The sequence below is a fragment of the Talpa europaea genome (genome assembly GCF_964194135.1).
Source record: "Talpa europaea genome assembly, chromosome: 14".
In the NCBI taxonomy this organism is placed as follows: Eukaryota; Metazoa; Chordata; class Mammalia; order Eulipotyphla; family Talpidae; genus Talpa; species Talpa europaea.
The window spans coordinates 86,314,166-86,331,258 of NC_140082.1; positions in this window are offsets into that span (position 1 = coordinate 86,314,166).

The following is a 17,093-nucleotide window of genomic DNA, read 5'->3' on the forward strand; positions in this document are numbered from 1 at the left end:
GGCCAAACCACCACTGGAGACAGCTGTGAGGCTCCTGAAATGTCAGCCCTACAGACCTCCCTGCATCCCCTGCCTTCTGGGGATAGGGACTGACTGCAGACCCTGTTTCAGAGCAAAACGGAGAGCTTCAGGCACTTGGCTTGACTGTGGTAGGGCCTGTACACCACAGTTTGGAAAGCAGAGCCAGGCCCTCCAAGGCTGGCCTCCTCACTCTCTGGGGTGCGATTGATGACGCAGGCAGCCACACAGCGTTTTCAGCTGGAGGAGAAGAGGGTTGTGGGGAGCCGAGGGAGAGTCAGTCAGAGCAAGAAGTCCATGTGCCCTGATGTCCCTTGTCTTTGGTACTTCTCTGGGGTCTGATAATCTTCTGAGAAAGTCCGTGTTGTGTTTATTCGGCAGATATTTACCACACATCATGGTAGGCTATGGGGTGGGGAAGAAAAAGGAATAAAGCCACCCACCGTGACTCAGAAAGCCTTGCAATCTAGAAAGGAAAGCAGATACGGATTCACATGCCAGGGAGAAGCAAATCAAAGCAGATGAGGGAAGAAGCAGAGGGAGAGGCGGTCTGAGCTGCACTAAGACGGGTAAGGAAGATTTTCAGCCCTGTCCCGGATGCATTATTAAAGGGAGCGATCTGGTGGTCAGGGAGAGACTGTGGTTCTGCATCTAGTTGATAAAAATGCTAAATTAATAAAAAGCCTTGGATTTGAGCTTATCAGCCTGAATCTTCTAGCTAAATAGTCTTCCCATGTTTTAAATCCAAATAACACATGAGTAGTTCTATTGATCTTGGAATTTCACATTTTTGACGTCTAAATTTTGAAAATTAGATACTGTTTTGCAAACCACCTATTCATGAGACAGTACTGCAGCGTGTGAGGATAGCCTCTGAATGGGAATGTAGGCCCTGAGCAGGGAAACTGGCTAATATTGAAAGTGACCTTGAGGTTTCTTTCTTCAACCTCAGAGAACCACAGGAAGAAAAAGCAAATTTAATGGTGGAAATAAAGTAAGATAGGTGTTTAAAATGGCCTAAAATGCTATCTATTTTTAATGATGTCGGACGCTAGAAACCCAAGGAAGGAAAGTCAGGTTTAAAAATAACCAAAGAACTTTACTTGATACCCTATTTCACAAAGTTTCTAAGCCTTCCCATCATCTTTCATAATATCCTAAGGGCATTATGTCCCCAGTACTTAGGCTTACATGGGGAGAGGGAGAAGAAATATACAAAGGAAAGAATATAATCAGCAATCCCTCTCCTAGGCCTCTACCTGAAAAATAGAAAAACACCAGCTCTAAGGATAGATGCACTTCTCTGTTCTTTGCGTCACTATGTGCCCAAGGACAGATGAGTGGGTTAAAAAGATGTGGTATAAATACACAATGGAATGCTACTCAGCCATGAAAAATGTCATTTGCAGCAACATGGATGGAACTGGAGAGGATTATGCTAAGCAAAATAAATCAGAAGTGGAAAGAAAAATACAAAGTGATTTCACACATGTGGAATATAAAGAAACAAAACAAAGCAACAGACAAAACTAAATCCAATGCAAACCCTAGAAATCTGACTATAGAATTGAGGTTGCCAGAGGGAAAGGGTAGGGGTGAGGAATAAATGGAGGAAGAGGCCAACGGATGGGGGAGGATTGTTGGTGCTTTGGTGTGGGCATGGCATGATGGCATTGGTAGAGGTATGAACCTATACCCTAAAACAAATGCAGCATTTTAAACCAATGCACCTCAATACTTTTTTTTAAAGATTTAATTATTTATTTATTTATTTATTTATTTATTTATTTATTTATTTATGCAAGCACTGGGTATAGTCAGATGCGTGGGAGGGTGAGAGAATTCACCAGAGCCAGAGCAGGGAGCAGAACAGGCAGACTGACAAAGTACACTGCTGAGGGGAGCAGTGGGCGGCAGGAGAGGTCTGCGCGCCATGAGGGACCCTCACCGTCGGCCGGGGATCGAAACAGCGCTGCAAAGGCTACGGACAGCTTCGCAACCCAGCACTCAACTGCTGCACCATCAGGAAGGCCCACCTCAATACTTTTTTTAAAGACCATTAAACATATCCTAAATGAATATATAGACAAAGTCAAAGATCAACCTACATATTTACAGGAGTCTCTCAGACCATTTGTTCACACATTTATTTTATTCAGTCAACAAAAGTTTACCTAACCACTAATATTTACCAGTTGCCAAGTGGTTGGCTGAAAAACTTATTCCCTTATTCTAGAAACTTATTCCCTGCTAGACCGTGCTAAGGATATCTATTGGTCTAAAATTGTGGATAAGCCATTTTATCTTTTTTCACAATTAAAAAACACATAACAGTCACTGTACGCTTTCTCTCTGGTTCATTCAATACAACCAAGATATAAGCATTTCATCTGCAATAGGCATTTTCCTGGGTTTGGAGGATACCAAAATTAATGGAAGGCATCTCCTGCCTTTAGAGGGATCCGGTCAAGCATTTGTGATCAATACAATTCTCACTACATGTGATAAATATAATTACTGTTACAATAACAAAATGTTATAAAAGTTACCACAAGAGGTAGGAAGGGTGGGGAGAGCCAACACCACCCCACAAAGTGGTACACGAAGAGGAAGATCTTGGCAAGGAGTTTAGATTTAATTCGGTCAATAGCCGAGGGGTTTTCAGACACCCATACCCCAACTTTATCAAGCAAAGCTCAGAACATTTAAACTTGGTGCAAGAACAAGTCTATCAATAAGTCTATAGCCACACTGGGCTGGATCCAGAGTGATCTAGAACTGTTCAGCCCCTGAGGACACCCGGGGTCTTCCTCTAAGGCCATATTAAGGCTCATCTGTCTTTCCTCCATGTGCGTATTCAGTGACTTCACCCAGCCCCTGAGGGGTGCCAGGCACTCTGTTAGACCTCAAGTTACCACCGCCCATGAAGTAGACATAGAGGACAGGGTTAGATGGAAGAGTAGGAAGGCAGTGGATGGGTGCCCGGTGTCAGAGGAGCCCCCTTGCAGGGTCCTTGAACTGGTCTGGGAAGACAGGTCTGTTTCAAGAACAAAGAAGTCACACAGAGTGGCTTGTGGCATTTCACCCCATCAGCCCGCTTGGATGAGGCCCACCAAGCTGGCCCATTACGCAGAGTCTCTGAGACCCCAGAGCTGCCTTTCCAGCTGAATGCACATTGGCAGGAAGGGATGCAAGTCCTCCTGCGGGTGACAGGACCGATCTCCTCTGTCAGCCTGAGCGACCCTTGAATCTTGTCCACAAAACTCTAATTGGAAGCGAACACAAATGCATTTTATCAGAAGGAAATCTCAAGCCTGTGGCTGACTCCATCACTTCTGTCGGGAGATGGGAAATTCAGCTGAACTCTATGTAATTACCCGTCACATCTTGAAAACAAAATTACTGCTTTCACGGGGAGACACATTCCACACGCAAATATTGTAATAACACAAGAGGATCGTTGGATAATAGAATCCGTAAATGAAGCAGATGAGCTATAGAGATTGTTGAGCCACTCTTTTACTCTATGCCTTATCATGACACAAGCACACGCCACAAATCTGTGATCACCTCCAGGATAGGATGTAAATATTGCGTTTCTTTCCCTACGATCACAAAATCTCTCCCCCCTGCACATAATCCCAGCTTCCTGGCCCACCCCCCACCCCGCCCCCCCAAAAAAAGAGCCGACTAGCAGGCAGGGAAAGTGGACTATTTTTTCAGTTGTATCATTTGTACTGAGGTTGTGGGGTCACAACACTGTATGATTTAGGGGGTAGCCTCTTCCTATGTTATCACACCACATCCACCCCCAAAGCCAAAGGGCGCTTGTTTCTCAGACTCTGTCAGATAGTAAGGTTTTGGGTAAGGTTCTCAAATCCCTGCGTAATATTCTCGCCTCCAGCAGGTAAACAGTGTCTCCTGCCCCGTGACTCCCTGCCTGCTGGGGAAGGCACTGGATTGGAGTTCAGAGGTTAAAGGTGGAACTGGGTTCGGCTGCTGACTTTGGATAAATCACAAAAGGCTCACTGAGACCAAGTAAACTCACCTGTAAAAGGTGCCTCACTCCACCTGCCTCATAAATTTGCTCTGAGACTTAAAGTAGGCCAGGGTGTTCTATAAACCACAGCTACTTATGGCAGGATGAGGTAGCATTAATTAGGATCAAATAAGATCTCACAACACTAGCGCCCCACGGAGCAGTCATGGAGGATGTTGAATTTCTTATGCAACAACCCGCGGTGTGCATTCCCACAATCAGCCTCTAGCTTCAGGATGTCTTAGTGTCCCATCCTCCATCACGGGGGAGAGACTGAGGGTCCTAAGTGGGGACCTGGGAAGCCCCAGGTACTCTGCCCTGGGCACATCTGAGGAATCTGGACAGGACTGAGGAGTGGATCACCCTCCGCTGCTCCTGTCCTGGGAAAGGCAGAATGCAAGAATGAAATGCCCCAGGAATTCAAAGGCTGAACAGCAAAGGGGCCTTAGGTGACCTACACCTCGGTACAGTCAAGGCAGCTCAGCGCTCTGGCCTAGACTTGTTCAACAAGAACCAGGCAGACACTTTCTAGGGTCATGACACAGGAGACTGAACTTCAGTCTTGGTGAACTGAGACTTCACGAAGTTGTTCCCCAACTCAAGGTCATTCTCTCCTCCCTCCATCGGGGAGGCATTCTAGAAGCACTCAGCCTTCGCCAATCTGACCCGCAGATCCACAGCACAGGAGGCCAGAGGGAGAGCACACACTCTGCCGACACCCCCGGTGTCCCCAGCACACTGGGCATCCTGACCAGCAGCGGCAGAGACAGCCCCCCGCGCCTGCCTCCGTTGGCCGGGTCGGGGATGCCACCTGTGAGTGTGCCCAGCACCCCTGGCCAAGCGGGCACACAAAGACTCAACTGGGGTGTGAATCTTGCAGCCTAATTCCCTGGGGGGGCGACTTTTATAATTCTGCTGGAGTCATAATTTTTTTGAAAGGTCAAGATTTACATGTTTATTCTGACTGGTGTTTCTTGGACTAGGCCAGAGCTGGGAGTGGAGAGGAGAAGGAATTGACACCAATAGAATGAATGGTTTGCCAGTGAAATCTTCTGTTCGTTTTGGGAAGTATCCCACCAAAGCTTGCTGTATTTTACTAAAATGGGCAAGAGAGACATTTCTGTTCAGCTCGGGGCACCTCAAGGGTCAAAAGCAGGTGACAAAGAAAAACATCTGGTGAGTGGCAAAGGCACAGCATGGGGCACCTGCAAAGCCCTGTGTGTTCACTCTGAGCAGCCGTCCAGGATCCACACACACTGCGTTCTGGGCTGGACGCGTCAGTGCACAGAGCCTGGAGAGATAACACGGCCTGTTTGCCTTGGCCTTCTCCCTGCCCCCGCGGGGCGGCCGCTGAGCCAAGGCGGCTCTGGCACAGGTTTCCGCCCAGAGCTTCTTTGCTGAAACCACTACAAGTTTGGAGCTGAAGACCAGAGAGGAGGCGGGGGCCGAGCGTGTGGAGAATGGCTGTGGCTGCAGGATGCGGTTATATTAGTTATTCCTCTGTGATGATTTTCTGGCAGGGCTGTTCATTGCTTAGCCTCTGGAAGGACTTGTAAGTATCAAAAACAACACCAAAACAAACCGTTTTAACACCCACACTTACGGGAAACTTTACCCCAGGGGTTCAGAGGGCTTTGAAAGGACAAGGAGACTCCCCGAGCAGGACTCTGCCCAGCAGCTGCGCCGGCCATCGCGTGCTGCATGCTGTGGCCTGTGTCTCGGCCTAGAGGAAGCGTCCCCCCAAGAGACCCTGCTGAGAGTGGAGACCCCATCCATGGCAGAAGAGACCACCCCCCAGAAGCCAAACCCCTCCCTTCTGGGATGGAAGGGAACCACCCAGTCATTACTGTGAGTAACAACTGAGGGGGAGACTAAAGGACACAGTGAATGCCAATGACTTGGGGACAATGTGAGGCAGAGTGTGAAGGTGTGAGAAGTGTGGGGGACATAACAGAACCCCGTTTCTCTGAGGCTGAGCCACAGACAGATCTAGACCAACAGCATCCGGGTGCCTTTTCTCAAATCACACTCCTAACAGATGGCTTCTGCATATTTCCCAGGCGAGGGGGAGAAGACTTGGGGCGGGGAGGGGGTTGAGGAGGGGGAATTTCTCCCAGGTCAAGTCCTCAAGTCCCCATGGTGACGTTGGGGTTTCAGCCCAGCTCTGTCTGGCTTTTGTCCTCTCCACCCTGTGGCCTGAAAGAGGGGAATAGGCCTCCGGGTTCCTCCCGCCTCCCAGCATGCTCAGAAGGATGCAGGGATTCCTGGGCAGCTTGTTTCAAATGGCTGAGCGTGGAAGACCAGATTGTGATAAGGGGACAGGAAGAAGTTCGGGAAAGATGGCAGGTGGCCCTACTAAGCGCAGGAAGAGCATGTGCGAGCCGCCTCCTTGGCTCTGTGTGTGGGCCATTGGCGCAGGCATGCTCCACGCCACAGTGAAAGGGTGTTTGATTTGACTCTAGAAAGTAAGAGAAACGGGCCAGAAGACGGGAGCTGGGGAGACCCACTAAACGGGTAAAGTCAAGAGAGCGGCCATGGGGCGGGGGGAGGGATGGGGTGTGCAGTCACACCCAGTGTCCTGGACGCACTCAAAGTCCCTTTAAACTGGAGCACCCTTCAAGGGCACCCATCCCGGCTCAACATGTTCTCTGCCTAGAAAGCACAGATAAAAACCAGCCTCCTGTGTCATGAAAACAAGCGTGTGTTGGCCTTGGGGTCCTCCCGTGTGTTGGCTTCCTGTGGGTGGTCAGCCTGGTCCCCCATCTAGCAGGGGAGGCCAGTGTCAGAGAAATGGGGAGACAGCCCCACTCAACACTGTCTAACACAGGACCCCTTCACTCCACTGTGCCCCACCCCTGCAAGTGTAATAATCCTCCATCTTTCTCTCCTTGCTTCTCACTGGGTGCTATACCAGCAGTAAGCATGTGGTTCGCTTACCTAACCTGGCATTTAAGTCTTTATGTTCCTGGTTCCACATTTGGTTGCCTGGCAATGAACTCGAAGAGACCGCCGGGTGACTTCCCTCTTGATATATGACCACCAAGGCCCAGCCTACCCTGAGCATTTTGTGGTGCTTGGTCCTTAGAACGTAGGAAATCCTGGAGGAATGCTTCAGTGGCAAGGAAGAGCAAATAAACCCAGGAAGATTAATGGGACTTTTTAAAAAAGATAATGCTTCTGAATTACTTCCTGAATGTCATCATGCCTTTGGAATGCATATTCCTTTATTTAAAATCCATTCCATGTGCTTTGGATTCTGCCATCATCAGCCCCACAACTGATACAGATATTCCCATTTGAAATAAACTGTGCTGCAGCAGGTAGAGACTTGCCAGTGGCTCAATGGTGACCAAAAGTCAAGACCTAGAATCCCAAAGAAATTTTGTATTGTACCCTGTAACACTGAATGTAGATTCCTATCCACATGTGGGACTATGGAAAGCTCGGAAAGATAAAGATATCTTTATCTTTATCAGAGGCTACAGCTGAACTGAATCTTTTTGAATAAATAAATAGGGGGCCCATGGGGAGGAGGGAGTAGGGAGTTGTTTTGAATATTCAAGAGCAGCTCCAAGCAGGCAAACAGAGGGTGCATATTGGAGCCCCGGGCCTACATGATGACCACACTCAGGCCAGAGTCCAGGGGCACCCATCCTGAATAGTAAGAGGAAGGAACAAGATGGGTGGTCATGAAGGATATATGTTTATATTCTACATACATGATGTACATATAATACCATTTGCTGAAGTCTTATTTTATGCCCAGCAATGTTATGTGTGTTTGATCCCAGCCTCTTTCTCAAAGCACTAGGAGATAGTATCATTCTCAATTCACCCTGGGTGAAAGGGAGAGTTGGAGATACACCTTGCCTAATCACCTTACAAAATCCAGATTTCCAACCTAGGTCTGCTGACCCCAAAATTTGCTTTCTGAGATGCAATACTTGTCATTTTCATCATTACTAATTAAAAATAAACTTGATTCTTCTATGTGCTGGACAGTGTTAGCCATTCAATTTACCATCTAAATTTTCCTGTAACAATCCGCAGAAAGTGTCCGTAATGAAATGTCTCTTTCCCAACAGAAAGAAAAGTTTACATGTTAAATTATAAATGCAGAGCTTCAGGCTTAAAATATGCTCTAGAGATCAGTCAAAACACCCTGCCAAGACAGGGATTGCCTTTAATCTTCCATGTTGCCTTGTGATTCCCTTCCCAAGAGGGTAGAAGAACAGACTATAAACCCAGTGATCAGAACTGGTCTTGGCAGAAGGGACTGGGGCAGTGGAATGAGAAGCCCAGTTTTTGCATTGATGCTCATTTGAAAATAGGCTTCTGCAGCTTAGAAAGATACAAAAATCAAAGATCTGAAGAATTAAAGTTGAATGTACTCGCCTGTAAAACTTACCCCGAAGATTAGTGTAAACATAAAGGCGAGTCACAAATGAGAATCCCCAAAAGGTGCTTTTTAAATCTGCTAGACTTGCGTCAACTTCAACCTCACTGCATTATCCCTAAGATTTCACCTGCAGCTGCTTGCAACTTGTATCAGAAATTGCCACACACTGCACTTTGGTTATGAACTTGAAATTGGTGGGGGTAAGGAGCAGTGGGGAGTAAAAGGGCTGAGAAGGGAGGCAGGAAGAGCAAAGATCATTTAATTGGTGGAGGCTGAGACCTTGGGGTGTGGTCTTTGAAGAAGGTGCCAACTCCAAATGCATCTGCACGGGAACCATGGCCTCTGGTTTGGGGAAGCCTTTGAGACATGTGCGAAATGGCCTTTCCATTGGGAAGCCTTTCCTGCCTTGTCTTCCCCTCCAGGAAATCAATTCATGCATATTCCTTGAGCCAGGTGCACAGTCACACCTGGGGTCCCTGAGTGAGTTTCCGAAGTGATCAGCATCTGCCACAGCTGTGGAGCTCCCAGAAATGGTGACTTAAGAGAATAACAACAGTTAGAATAATAATAATCACGGCAGCGATGAAGCTGATGATGGAGGCGGGTTTCGGCTATGGCTAAACGCTTTGCTCACCCTGGGGCCTTGGCCAGTCAGGTGACCTGCTTGTGTCCCCTTACGACAAACCAGCTGGAAAGTTAAGAAATGAGCCTCCCTGGAAAACAGAGGCTACAGCTGGAACTGAATCTTTTTGAATAAATACATAGGGGGCCCATGGGGAGGAGGGAGCAGGGAGTTGTTTTGAATATTCAAGAGCAGCTCCAAGCAGGCAAACAGAGGGTGCTCACTAGAGCCCCGGGCCTGCATGATCACCACACTCAGGCCACAGTCTAGCGGCGCCCACCCTCGAGACTTCGGACGGAGCCTGTGCACCACCAGGGTCCAGAGAAGCTCTGCAGACACCACCAGGCCTCAGATGACCTCCCTCTACACAGCTTAACCTTCAAAGGGACGGGAGCCAGGGGTGTCTTGTGTAGCTGTACTGGGTCTGCTGAAAGTCACCCCGGCCCTCCTGTCCCCCTCACCCCGTATTTATGTGTGGCCCCCTTCCCGAGGCTTGTCCATCTCCTCTCCCCAGCAGGAATGGAAGCAACTTATCCATCTCACTCACTGCTGTGGCCCCTGTGCTGAAGACGGAGCCAGCAGTCAGCCTCCCTGGACTGGGAAGCTGGGGAGGTGGTGGGGTGAGGAGACACAGGGGAGCCACGGGAAAGCTCCTTAGACGGCTGGTCTGGTCACACACGCTCTCTTGCACGTTGCTGGACACGCCACCCTCTCCTTGTCTTCAAACATTTTCTCAGCTCTTCCCTGCCTGAAACACCTCCCTCAACTAGTTGACAACTGTTGGCGTACCCCCTCCAGCTCCAACACCAGCCCGACTTCCCATTCTCCCCTGTACCCACTGGGCTCCCGCGTCCCGCCTGCCTCTTGGGACAAGCTAATTGACCCTGTGCTGTAGTGCAATCACGTGGGTGATTCTCTTCCCTATGAGATGGTGGGGGGCTCGTGGTTAGGGGCTCAGACAGGATTGGAGTCTAACTGATCTCCATGTCATGGTTAAGCCTTGACAGGCCCAGGTCTTCTGCAACCATCCGAGGAGCAAAATCTCAATGAACAAAATGCTCAAGTTAAATACCTCTCAGATTAACAGTTCCCTGTTTTCCTTCATCTTCGTAGATTATTTTAATACACCTAGTGAGCAATGAAAAGCTACTCGAAAACTGAAAAACAGCTCTTCGCCAGTGGGAAGTTCCATCCATGACATCCCATCATTCTCTATGCCCAGATAGAACATTAAGAGGGGGTGTTGCAGAAACATCAATTCCAAAGAGCACCTGCACCCCTATGTTTATAGCAGCACTATTTACAATAGCTAAGCTTTGGAAACAGCCCAAATGCCCAAAAATAGATGACTGGATCAAGAAGATGTGGTACATATACACCATGGAATATTACTCAGCATTCAAAAATGATAAGCTCATGTCATTTGTAGCAACATGGATGGAGCTGGAAGGGATCATGCTCAGCGAAATAAGCCAAAAAGAAAAAGAAAAATACCGGATGGTCTCACTCACAGCAGGAATCTAGAAAACTTAAATAAGGGACCAGGAAAATGAATAACTATAAGAAAGTGAAAATCAAAATCAACAAAAAACTATGAACCAGAGACACTTTTTGGGGGGTGGGGGGCGGGAGGGGAGGGATTGGGGTCAGAATGGGGGGGTTGCAATTGTATGGGGAATATAAAAATAAAATTTATTATTTAAAAAAAAAAGAGGGGGTGTTGGGTGGATGCAAATATTGATTTATAAACCACGCACACATGAAAACTTGTGTAACGTCATAAGGCGATGTGACCGCAATCAAAATTTTTTTTAATTTTTACAAAAGCTCAGGGGTCTGCAGCTCAAAGGGCTAAATCGCAGGATGGTGCTGCCAGGAAGCACACCAGAGAGTGGAGGGAGTGAGAGAGGAGGAGGAGAAAGCTGCTAGCCCTGAAAACCAAGGGCCTGTGGATTCAGGCCCTCCCAACACTGTGCTTTTCCCAGGGCTCAAGGGGCTCCTGGTGGCTTCCTCAGACTCCCCCAGGAGCCCCTGGGGTTGACACCCCTTCTTAAGAGCAACAGCCCCCTGAGAGAGGCGCAAGCTTCTGTTGCACCTGCAAGCTGGGTGCTCTGTTGAGAGCAGGCCCCTTGGGCTCTGCTGGTGCATCAGGTGACACTGAGCCAAGATTTCACAAAACCCACAAGTATCTACAAGATTCTTCAAGACTCTGTCTTTGTGCCCTACAAGTCTGCATATTGCAACACACTTTCAACGGCTGCTCTTTGTTTCAAGATAAATAGGGACTGGGGAGAAATGCTTCCAAAGTTCATTTTCTTCAAGGTGGGACACAAGAACATTCCAAAACAAAGAGTGAATTTTGCTTTTCAGATGAGATCCATGGGGTCTCCAGTCCCGGGACTCCTGCTCTTCCTCTCATGCTTAGGGGAGAACCAGCAATAGGGACAGAGGCTGAGCTAAGCAAAGCCCATCCCTTTCCTTCCAGACTCACCTGTGACAGGAGGTGAGGCTAACCATGGCAGGGTGTGGACTCAGGAGTGCACTAGCTGACTCAAAGATTTGGTTTGGGGGAGTGTCTTTGTCATGCTGGTCTCCCCCCCCCCCCCAAAAAAAATACGCTCTCCATTCCTGGGCCTCCCACTCTCTCAGCAGCCTGCGACCGCTCGAATTACCAAGAATTGTCTGCCTCTGCGACTGGGAGTGTCGCCCTGGCTGGCTCAGGCCTAAGCTTGCTTCTTAAACAATGGGCCCAAGTGCCGTGTGGGCCGGGACTGTGTGTTTTCCTCAAGCCTGCATTAGCCCCAGCGCCCAGCCAGCACCTGGAACAAACACTCAGGAAATGTTTGCTGAAGAAGAAAAACCAGGAGGTATGGTTTTCTTTGTGATTCATGGGCTCTTAGCTTCACTTGCAGGCCAAGAAAAGATAGCCCAGCACCCGGTGGAGTGTGTGCTCCAAGAACGCCTTCGCAACTATTGTTTTCTAGTTGACTGTGAAACGGAATAATCTCCCATGACCAGTACGAAGGGGAGAGACCTCTCTGCCGGCCCCAGGCTCAGCCAGCCCATGGGTAAGGATGGAGCAACCCACAGCGCCCATCCCAGGCAGGCTGGTGCGGCGTCACTGTTGCCTTAGTCATTTTCTATGCGAGGCCTGGTTCTGCCAGCCTGGTTTTGACTCATTGATCTCCCCTACAGATGCTATCTTCTGCTTACAAACTTAAAAAACAATCAGGGTTTCAAGCTCTTTCTATGCTTTTCCCCTTCCTTCTTTTTAAAGACTTACTTTAATTTCTTTCAAAGTTTTCAATATTCACGAGCATTCTTGGGGCCCTTGCCATCCAAGTCCTTCCTGGGTCTTTGTATCCGTTTCCTTGGTGTGCTGAAACGGGGAGCCAAGGACTGGGGGCTTAAACATCAAGAAGTTATGTCCTTACAGTCCCGAAGGTTGGAAGTTTGAAGTCAAGGTGCCAGGGTTGGTTCCTTCTGAGGTCCTGCCCTTGGCATGCAGATGGCCACCTTGTCCTTGTGTCTATCTCTGTGTCCCAATTTCCCCTTTTCATAAGGATACCAGTCACGGTGCAATCGGGTCCACCCAGAGATGGCATCTTCACTTACTTCCCTCTATGAAGAGCCTATCGCCACATAAGGCTCCAGTCAGAGGCATTGAAGGTGAGGATTTTAATATATATGGGGATGCGGGAGACCCAATTCAACCTATAATAATCTTTCTGTATTATTTGAAGCAGTTGTTCAAAGCAGAATCAGATGAGCCACATCAAAAAGCTGTTTTTTAATCCCCATAATGGTGAAAAATAACTCATTGCAGAGCTCACAAATTCTTTCAGTTTCAGCCACCAAACTAGAAAAAGATTTGTAGATAGATAATGGATGGATGGATGGATGGATGGATGGATGGATGGATGGATGGATGGATGATGGATGGATGAATGGAAAGATACATAGACAGACAGACAGACATCCCCAAATATTTAATTACCCACTGGTGCAATCCAGTGGGCTGATGCTGAACTTACCCACTCCTGATAAATCAGTAGATCTCGGTTCTTGCTTCTACATTATTGGACCCAATTTCTCAAGTCAGGTCTGGGACCTTAAGCAAACCAGAGGCCTGCATTATTGAGTAAATCCAGCCAGAGAGAGTGGTTTCCTGACCCAGTCAGTACGTTCAGCAGGAATGGCAGTCCGCAGCCGTGACCAGGAAGCAAGCCCGCCCCCACGGCGCACACAGAGCTGCCCACCCCTCACTCCTGGGCCGAGAGGCCAGGGCCAGGCTAGGAGGCAAACTAAGTCCTGTGGCCAGACAAAGCCCTGGCAGTGAGTGGCAGCCTCCAAGGCCAAATCCCAGCTGGGGAGAGCTATCTAGAGAGGGACTAAGGGGAAGCCCTGTGCCCTCGTGCCAAAGAGTGTGCCAGCTCGGCCGCTGGGAAAGGCCCATGAGGTGCGTCTTCAGTGGGTACCAGCGGGGCTCTTAAAAGGCTCCCTCCATTTCTGATATAACAAGGACAGACAGAAGCTTTTCTGAATTCCCTTGGGAGAAAGAACAGATGCCTCCTTTTGGGCATGGAAAACTAAAGTCCTTTTCCTAGGAGTCAAAAACTCTAGAATCTCCATCTTTTAGAAATTCCATCTTATAGATTAATCTACAAAACATGGAACAGGGAAGCATGTTCTTGGGGAGACCCACATGCTGACCGGCAGATCCATTTATATTCTATAATCAGTAATCATAAAATAGGTGACAAGAGTAGAGGCTCAGAACCACGACTCTCAGCCTCAACCTTTGTCACAGATTTTCATAAACCCAATAATTCCTCATGGGTCAGTCCTGAGGCTCAGGCTTTGCACAAAAGCAATGAAACCACATCTGGGCCTCGGGTGTTCCCGGTCTAAGGAAGGAGACAAAATCACCAGGGTGGGACACAATCACTCGATCTGAGCTGCCCAGCCCAGGCTTGGGGACACGGGGTACCTAAGGGATAGGGTGAGGTCTTCAGGAAGAACTAGGACAGTGGCAAAAGCCCTTTAAGAATTCAGTGTTACTCCAACCCAACAATTTCATCAGATGCAAACACGAGCAACAAACATTTTCCTTGTGCCTTGAGGAATCATCCTGCACCTTCCTTTGCTGGTGCAGCCCAAACAGATGGACCGACCAGCAACTCAGACTCCCCAACATCACCAGAGGCTTAGTCCTTCTTATTTTTAATTAAATTTGCACATAAATAAGTATATATAGAACATATACAAATCTCAAGTGTAAATCTCAGTTTTTTTTTAAAAAAGATTTATTTATTTATTTATTTATCCAAGCACTGGGTACAGTCAGAAGCATAGGAGGGTGAAAGAATTCACCAGAGCCAGAGCGGGGTGCAGAACAGGCAGACTGATGAAGTACACTGCTGAGGGAGCAGCAGACGGCAGGAGAGGTCTGTGCACCAGGTGGGACCCTCGCCGGTGGCCGAGGATCGAACTGGCGCTACAGAGGCTGCAGGCAGCATCGCAGCCCAGTGCTCAACTGCTGCACCACCAGGGAGGCCCAAAAGCTCAGTATTTTTTGACAATATGTGCTGAGTAAGCACCACTAGGTAATGATGGAGGACATTCCCAGCCACACAGAAGACCGCACCAATCAGCTGGTCCTTAAAAGTCCCCAGATTTTGGAGCAGAGCAGTAAAATCCTGTAGTGCTTTATAAACTTCTACATGCCTTGAACAGAGACAAGGGCTTTTTTCCCCAAAGAATTCATCGAAAGCTGTCTGGCTTTCCAACATTTACATTTCTAATTTGAGACTGGGAAAGGTGTTTTTATCAAAACCTTCACGTGTTTCAATGTGGGTTCAAGTTCAGGAGAAGCAGCCATTTAAAGCAGCGGGGAAGTTTCTGCTTTCTCTGTACTAAAGGGTTGCAGGCAGGCCATGTCTGAGTCACCCACACAAGCTAGACGTGGGTGTCCCAAGCTGGACCCGTCCATGGCTCACCATGCGGAAAGTCCCTGAATCCAAATAAGCAGCCTCCTACCCATTTAGAGGGGCAGCTCCCTTCCCCATTTACAGAGAGAGCCTCGGAGTCACAGACAGTCTTAAGTTTTGGTGCTTGGCTTTGACTTATGTCCCATGATTCAGGAGAACGGATCTAAGAGTCTTTGTCTCATTCAGTTGACCGCCAATGCCAAATGCATCTGGAAGACACAGTGATGGTGACGGTGGGGACCGCCCTCCCTGTGCTGAAGGGAGAGAAACTCATCTTTCATTCCTCGGGTCAACCCAAGACCAGGCCAGTGATTATTTCCTCATTATGGCCTGTGTCTCAGAGTAAGCTCGTCGTTAAGCAAAACCAGCAGGGAAATTACATTGCAAACTTCTCTCGGAATCCAGACCCCATGGTGACCTGCACCTCTTGAAGCTGCCCTGCCTGGGAGAAAACTGGTGTCCCTTGCTCCCCAAAACACGAGTCCCACCCCAGGGCGCAGGGCAGGCACAAGCTGATGTTCCATTCCGTCTGTGAGCAACATGGTTTTCCTTTGCTCATCACTTTGCTATTGACACTGGTAGGCGGTGATGTCCTTGACCAACAAGTGAATTGTCTCTTTGAAAGATATGTTTAAAGGATGTTTACATGACGGTCAGTGTGTAGACGCCTGGGTAATGCTGATGTCTCGCATCTCTGCTAGCACGTGGGTCTCATTGAGATATTTGCCAGAACATGCTTCACGGGTTTGAAATATGTATCTTCAGAGAGATTTTTTTTTAATCCCTCAACTCATCAGTCTGAGGAAATGGAATTGAAGGGATTGTCCTGACACGAGGCCCCATATCGCAACTAAGCTGCTCGTGTCGAGGCCCTGACCACTGGCCTGGCCTCGGGCTTTTCTTCTGCTCCTGGGTCAGACGGCAGCTCTTTGAGACATCATGCAAGTTATTCTCTCTCCACATCTGCAACTGGATCACACCAAAAAAAAAAAAGCTAAAATAAAAATGTCACGTGTGGTCACAATTCTGAAAGTGTGCTAGAAACTGCTGGGTTTGCACAGTTTGAATGACGCGTATGCTGTGTGAACTACCTCTCAATAAAGCTGTTTTCCTAACAAAAGGAGTTAAGTGACGATGACAATTTATCATACAACTGTCTTTAAGAGTTCAGCATGCAAATGACCATTTTTTTTAAAGATTTATTTATGCATGCATACAAGAACTGGGGTACAGACCAGAGGTGGGGGGTGCAGAGGATTCACCAGAGACAGAGCGGGGAACAGAACAGGCAGATGACAGAAATACACTGCTGAGGGGAGCAACAGGCGAGACAGGAGAGGTCTGCTGTGCCATCTGGGTTGCTCCCTGGCGGGGGATCAAACTTGTGCTGCAGTGGCTACGGACAGCTTCATAGGTTGCGTCTCAACCCCTTGTGGCACCAGGGAGGCCTGCAAATGACCATTTCCAAACCATCACTGCAGTTTGGGAGGGAAACGTCGGAAAAGGTAACACTGGCAGTGTGACTGCTTCTGCAAACATCTTTTTAAATTGTTCCACTGAAATAAAGAATAAATTTTCTGCTATATTCCATCACCTAACACTGTATTGTTCTATTATGGTTGTGATTTTATTTAGCCAAGTCTACAGCTCCTTATACTCTCAGTGGGAGAAGTTCCCCTTTGTGTTAATAAGGTCAGTTTCTGCCTGAGACCCGGGAGAGAGAAAGAAGAGCCAGTGCTTTTGGCGGGGAAGCAAACGAGGCACCCAGTGTGAGTCACAGCTCCGCCCTCAGGGGGACTTGAAGCCCCTCTTCTACTGCTGTGAATAATGGAGAGAAAAATTACAGAAAAATATACCCAAAATGTGAATAGGTGTATTAGGTGACAGCTATTTTCTCTCCCTTTGTCTCTCTTTTCAAAAACCTGTGATTAAAAGTCTTAATGCGGGCTGCTTGAAAAATAATTTAGTTCCTTTAATTATACAAATAGCAATTTAACTTTTTTCCCAACCCCTGAGTCTCTAAAG